Source organism: Galeopterus variegatus, unplaced genomic scaffold (assembly GCF_000696425.1).
Source record: "Galeopterus variegatus unplaced genomic scaffold, G_variegatus-3.0.2 Scaffold3266, whole genome shotgun sequence".
Lineage (NCBI taxonomy): Eukaryota > Metazoa > Chordata > Mammalia > Dermoptera > Cynocephalidae > Galeopterus > Galeopterus variegatus.
Genome location: NW_007729377.1, coordinates 227,309 through 234,902, shown reverse-complemented (window position 1 = coordinate 234,902; position 7,594 = coordinate 227,309). Strand labels below are relative to the sequence as shown.

The window sequence follows — 7,594 nt, the reverse complement described above, 5'->3', positions numbered from 1 at the left end:
CCTCTGGGCTCTCCCCTAGAGGAAAGTTACTGCTGTCAGTTAGACCTATTTTCAGCACTGTATTAGTTCATTTCTGTTGCTTATAACAAAATACCTGAAACTGGATAATTTATAAAGGAAACAAAATTCATTGCTTACAGTTTCTGAGGCTAGTAAGTCCAAAGTCCTTCTGGTGCTGGCAAATGTGACCCAGGGGTCTCACATTGCAGGATGGTGGAAGCAAAGAGAGCAGAGAAAGCAACAGAGAAAGAAAGACAGACTCTCTTCTACTTTTAAAGCCCTCAGAACCATGCCCCTGACCACCATTTTTAGCCTTTTCACTACTGCATGGTCCAATCACCTCTTCAAGGCTCCACCTTTCAATTACCATAATAAGATTTTGCACCGTCTTAACAATGGGGGGCTTTGTTTCTAATACATAGAACTTGGGGGACACAATTCAAGCTTCAGTGAGTTTTGGCGGCACATAATTCAATCCACTACAAGCACCATCACAGGAAAGATGAGATCACAAGGGGCTGGCTTTTGCAAATCCAGTGGCTGGGCATGCTCGATAGGGAGCACAGAATATTCTTGAATATGCCTGGTGCATGTGAAAGGATCTGACCAAAGAACATGCTCCAAGAAGAGACCAAATGAGCATGTTCAAGATTAAATGTTACATAAGTGGGAACCACCCTCTTAATTGAATATTCATTAGACAGAGAAACTATAAAAGCCAAATCCCAGGAGAAGGTAGGGTTGTGGCACACTTTCCTGGAGGCAACCAGTACTTCTTGGCTGAGGAGAATGTATTTTACTTTTTATCTAACTTACTTTCAGCAAGTGGTTGCCCATTCTCTTGAGCCAGCCTGCACTTTGTCTTGAACTTTATGTTTTCTTGCTTTTGTGTTAGACTTAATGTCTGTACTGAACCTACTTTTGTGTTAAACTTGGTGTGGGCCCTGCTCAGTCTCTGCAGCATGTCACACTCTCTCCGTGGAACCTGTATTTATCTATTTTATTAAACTTGTTCTCACTGTCTACTGTGACTCTGCCCTTGAATTCCTTCCTGTGGTGGAGTCAAGAACCTGGTAAGAGGATGGGGTGGATTGGGGACGACTATAGGGCCCCCCGGACCGACCCTATGTCTGACGTAAATGTTACCTTCATATCATTCATAAACACATCATATGGGACCAAATAATAAATCCTAGAGAAATAGAAGTTTTGCCTAGAAGGTTGTGTCACACTGGTGATTTTCCATTTGTTAAAAATAGGTTACTTATATGAACACAGCATTTATGTGTTATGAGATTTAGGTAAACACCAGAAGCAAAATGAAAGCTAGATTTTAAATGACCCATCTAAAGAATTTTGTTCCAGCAGCTGTTTTGCTCTATGCAGTTTATTATTTCACCGTGTCACTAATTAAGATGTGTAGTTAAAACCATCAGTTAAAAACCATCAGTTTTAACCATAAAGTTAAAACAAGAAAGCAATGCTCAACCAAACCATCCTGGGAAACTTTTGATACTAATACTATCTCTATTCTTGTTTTCACATATAAAGACACAGTATCTTGCTCAGGTTGGTCTTGCTTTAAATAGGGATTAGGTTCTAAGGAATATCCATTTTTAAAAATGAAAAATGTACAACATACTTATTTGACATTTTTGTGTTACGGTGAAGGCTATTTTTATTACAGCTGCACTCACATCAATAGAGAGTGTAGTGATGTCACGTGAGTCCAGATTCCTTTGTCTGAATGGCTATTGCTAAGCCATTTGCTTTATCCATGAGTCAGAGCAGGCCCACACAGCTACACTTTTAAACAATATATCATCTTATAAACCAGTATCTGTACTTTTTATTTTAGATATCTACAAAACAACTGATTCCTACAAATTAATGTAATTTCCTGATCCAATTATAAATTTGATACCACTAAATATTTCCACTTCTTACCATAGCAAGTTCCCTGATAATATAAAAGTTTAAAAAAACACATCTTTTTTGCTGTCATTGTAATACTTTAATGGGATAATAATTTTAAAACTATGTTTAGAATAGAACATATATGATGGTTAAAAGCAGAAAGTTTGATGGATAAGCTTGAAATAAGTACAGAATATACAAAACAGAAAAAAATCAGAAAAATCTAAAATCCTTGATGCTTGCAATAGAAAAGTGTCATTATGCAGACTTCCCACAATAAACATTATAATGAAGATGATAGCAATTCTCTAACGGTCGGGGTGTCTTTAGTAAGCAGCAGCAATGTAAGAAGCATGATATGTAGATGCTTACTTATAGTATGCAAATTAACATTACCTTAATAAAGCTCAATAATTGTTTTAAGAAACTATCACTCTGACAATCACATTTAAAATCCAGTCATGGGCATTTTCAAGAAATTTTCACAACTAATGAGAAAAGTCTTTGTTAAAGATAACTCAATAAAAAGGATACTCAAATCAGTACTTGTTTTTCAATTGCTTGATGCTTCCATAAAAACCAACTTCAGAATCTCCTTGGTAGTAAAATTTCCACAACAGGACAAACATTGATAACCCAATGAATCAAATCAGCTTTAGGTCAAAAAGAAACCTTATTCTCAAAAAAGCATGCTTATTGGATAATATTATCAAGCATTTTAATACACTTATATACTATTCTTAAGCAACTGGTCAGAAAATGCCTAGTACTTGGTTCCTTACCTTAGCATTAGAGGAAATAATGGAAAACTGATTATTTGGACATTTAATTGATCTATAGTTAAAGAAGGCTAAACTCCTCTTTTTCACCATAATAATAAAAAATAAATGTCCTATAGTTGGCTTATTTAGCAGGTATTATATTGAGACCAAACAAAAATCATCTTTGGTGAAATTGTGAATGTTTTCTTTTTTTCTTTGCACTACGAGATATTCTAAATGAAATAGAATTTCAGCATTGGATGAAGACAGTTGCTCATGAGAATTAGTCATTTGAAGTTAATTCTATTTACATGAGATAAAAAAGTTACAGCATTATGAGTCAAATAAAAAGCATCATTAAGCACCATCATCTTGAAATTGTCCTTTCCCTGAGTTTCTTTCAATCTATAATATCATGCAACCACTGACCTTCTCAGGAAAATGGCTTTATTATCAATATTTCTATCAAAATATATGGAAAACATTTTATACTACATTTTGGGTAGTATTCTCAGTGTACTATTTCACTGATTGTCACTGTCTGGCATAGAAAATGGAAAAAAAGTTGCCATCTGAAACTACATACAGATGCTCCTCAACTTATGATGGGATTACATCCCAATCAACCCATCGTAAATTGAAAATATTGTAAGTCAAAAATGCATTTAGTACATCAAACCTAACAAACATCATACCTTAGCCTAGCCTACCTTAGAAATGCTTTGAACACTTACATTAACCTACAATGGGGCAAAATCATCTAACACAAAGCCAACTTGATAATAAAGTGTTGAATACCTTATGTAATTAACTGAATACTATACTAAATGTGAAAAACAGAAAGGTCCTATGGGTACTCAAAGTATGGTTTCTAATGAATGCATATGGCTTTCACACCATCATAAAGCCTAAAAATCATTATGTCAAACCATCATAAGTCAGGGCCTGTGTGTATTTATATGAAAGACTATGTCAATATATTGTGACACCAAAACTGAGAAGCAAATCAAAACTGTTAAATGCTGAACCTGAAATGAACATCAGTTCTCTTCAATTCAGCCCAAATTTCTGAAGTTAACAGAACTGATGAAAAAAGAATCCTATCCATTGGTTAAGAAATACAGTAAGAACTGTTTTGTTTAATTTATTTTTTTCCCTGATGGTGATTAATTTTAAAGACTACTTTCAATTAAAAGAAGTACACACACACACACACACACACACACACACACACACCCCAATGGAATATAATGCAGTTTTTATATGAATCCACAGAAAATTCTTGTGTTATGTATTAGGGCTCTCCAGAGAAACAGAACCAATAGGAGATTTGTTTGTTTTTATTATAAGGAATTGACTCATGAAATTATGGAAGCAGGCATGTCCCAAGATCTGCAGGGTGAATTGGCAAGCTGGAGACCCAGAAAAGTTGATGGTGCTAACAGGCTGGAGACCCATGAAGAGCCATTGTTTCAATTCAAATCCAAAGGCAGGTAAAAAGCTAGTGTCCCAACTGCAAGGCAATAGAGCAGAAAGATCTCTCTTACTTAAGGGAGAGGCAGCATTTTTGTTTTATTCAGGGTTTCAATCAATGGACTGGATGATGTCCACCCGCAAAGGGGAAAGTAATCTGCTTTACTTAGGCTACTGATTTAAATGTCCATCTCATCCAAAAACACCATCACAGAAACACCCAGAATAATGTTGGGCCAAATATGTGGGCACCCCATGGCCCAGTCAAATTGACACATAAAATTAATCATGTTTATTCTCCATTGCATTTAGGATACATCAGTGGATAATTTTGAAATTAAGTAAAAAAGATAATCTGCAACAAACCATTTCATAGAAAAAGTAAAGATATATGCCTATACTGAAAGATTAAAGATATAATATTGTGCATTTAAAGATATAATATTGTGTATTAAAAATATAATATTGTGCAAAGATATAACATTGTATATAATATTCATTTCTTCTCCATGAGATTATAGATACTAAGTGTATTCCATTTAATCAAATGATGATTCTTTTTATTTTAACAGATTACAAAAATGATTGGATATTAATTATCCATGTTAATAGAACTAGAGAATAGAATTCAACATTGTGCCCAAATCTAATTCTTTACCATAGATAAAAGTAAACAGCAATATTTAATATTTCAATTTGTTTAACTTTTTATTTTCTAAGCAGTCTTATGGAATTATTATATAGTTTAATATCACAAACTTTTTTTAGTAGACAGTATGCAAGATAATATTTATTTAATATGAATCAAATAAAGCCTATTACATCAAACTTCTTATATAGTAATTTATATTGGCATAATGGTATGACTGTAGTTATAGTAGACCATAAATCTGTACAGAATTATAAAGGACAAAATAAAAAAAAAAAAAAAAAAAAAAAAAAAAAACAATGGCAAGCAGTGGAGGATTTTAAGTAGGGATTTAAATGGATCTATTTTATGATTTGAAAAATCTTTCCAGCTGATATATGATGGATTGTAGGGAGGTCAGAATGGAGTAGAGAGAAAAAAATACAATTAGGGGATGCACAGGTATTTTAGATAAGAGATAATAATATATTAAATCAGGATCCTAACACTGGAGGTGGTAAGAAGTGATCGGACTTTCGGAAATATTTTCAAGGCAGCAATGACTGAACTTAGGAGCAGATTGAATAAAAGGTACACAAGAAGGAGAATAATCAAAAATGGCACCTAGCTTTGCAGACTAAACTTCCTAATTTACTGAGATGGTGAGAGCTTGAGAGGGAATGGATTTGGAGGAAAAATCAATGGTTAGTTCTATTATGATCATGTCTAGGTTGAGACGTCTATTACCCACCCAGACAGAGGATGAAGAGAGGCAATTGAATAGATGATTCTAGGGCTCAAATAAGAGACCTAGACTTGGGACACAAAATTTGAATCAATATATGGATAGTATCTGAAGGCAAAGGAAAGCATGAAATGATGCAGGGAAGGTTGGTGACGCAGGCCACCGGCACTCCAATATCTAGAATCATGGTAGACAAATGAGGAGGAGTCAGGAAATGGTTCTGAAGAGAGGCAGCGAGGGAGTCAGCATGCAGAGCAGAAGCCTAGAGAGCTATGTGTTTTATAAAGGAGACAGTGGTCAGCCTTTTCAGGCGCTTCTGGGAAGTGAAAGAAAATGCCAAAAAAACTGGCTGCTGGGTTTGGCATGGTCTAAGTCGTCTGTCACTATGATGACAACTATTTCAGGGGAGCAGAGAGAACAAAGCTTTATTGGCACTCTGCCACTCACTCTGGAGTCTCTGTACCTGATACGCAGCAGCAATGCTATGGCCCACACTCCCCACCCCCCTGTTCCCCTCTCCACCCAAGCCCCATGGAGCTGTCACAGTCGTCCAGCCCACTGCCATCCTCCACAGCCATCTCTACCAGATCAGGGTTGTTGTCCTCTCACCTCTGGATGCTCAGCAGCCCTGGCACTGCAAGATGGTCCAGCTCTGGCTAGAGCCACGTGACAACAACCACCAAGCCTAGGCAGCATCCTGCTCCTGGGTACCAGTTATAGCCTCTACATCTTGTCCCCCAGAGCCTTGTGTATGCCATAAGCTACTCTTCTATGCATCACCACTAGTGAGCTGGAGAACACCTGCACCAACCAGAAAGTGGAGCTGTAGGAGCTGAATGATATTTTCACCTACATCAACAAGATGCACTTCCTATGACAATAGAACAAGATCCCGCTGACCAACCTGGAGCAGGTCAACAAGCAGGGCAAGTCATGTCTGGGGGACCTCTACAAAGAGGAGATGTGGAAGCTGTGACAGCAAGTGGACTAGTTCACCAATGACAAGGCCAGCATTGAGGCACAGAAGGACATCCTGGCCAAGGACAGATCCAAGAGAAGTTGCAGGAGATGCTTCACAGAGAGGAAGCTGAGAGCACCCTTGCAAACCATGCAGACTTTCAGATAGGATGTTGGCAATGTTTCTTTGTGCTTTTTGACCTTGAATGAAAGGTGGACTCCTTGCAAGAGATTGCCTTTTTGAAGAAACTACACAAGGATGAAATCCAGGAGCTGCAGGCCCAGATGCAGGAACAGCTTACAAATCCAATGTGGATGTTTCCAAACCTGACCTCACTGCAGCCCTGCCTGATGTGCTTTAGCAGTATGAAAGTATAGCTGTCAAGAACCTTCAGGAGGTTGAAGAATGGTACTACTCCAAGTTTGTTGATCTCTCTGAGGCTATATGCCGAACCTGGACAATGATGCCTTGTGCCAGGCAAAGCCAGAATCAAAAGAGTACAGGTCCAGTTGCTTACCTGCCAAGTGGATGCACTAACAGGAACTAAGAAGTCTCTGCAGTGCCAGATTTGTGAAATAGATGAGAAATTTGCTGTGGAAGCTGCTAACTACCAAGACAGTATCAGCCTCCTGCAGGATTAGATTCAGGACAGAAAGTAAGAAACGGCCTTTCACCTTTGCGAATTCACCTTTATGAATATCAGGACCTGCAGAATTTTAAGATGGCCCTTGACATTGAGATTGCCACCTACAGAAAACTACTGGAAGGCAAGGAAAGCAGCATTTCTCTGCCTCTTCCAAACTTTTTTTCTCAGGACCTGAGGGAAACCATTCTGGAGTCATTCCTGGTGGATTAAAAAAAGGACACTTCTGGGCCGGCCCGGTGGCGCACTGGATAGTGCGCCGCTTGGGAAGCGCGGCAGCGCTCCCGCCCGAGGGTTCAGATCCCACATGCAGACCGGTTCCCGCTCACTGGCTGAGCGAGGCGCGGGAGCAACACCGAGGGTTGCAATCCCGTTGCCGGTCCCCGGTCCGGTACGGGGGCAACACTGAGGGTTGCGATCCGTTGCCGGACACGGAAAAAAGACAAAAGAAAAAAAAAAAAAAAAAAAA

At 38.2% G+C, this 7,594-nt stretch overlaps 1 pseudogene; it reads left to right on the top strand.

The window, feature by feature from the left end:
* The first annotated feature begins 4,058 nt into the window (after positions 1-4,058).
* Positions 4,059-7,594, top strand: part of LOC103600217 — a 3,852-nt pseudogene continuing 316 nt past the window's right edge.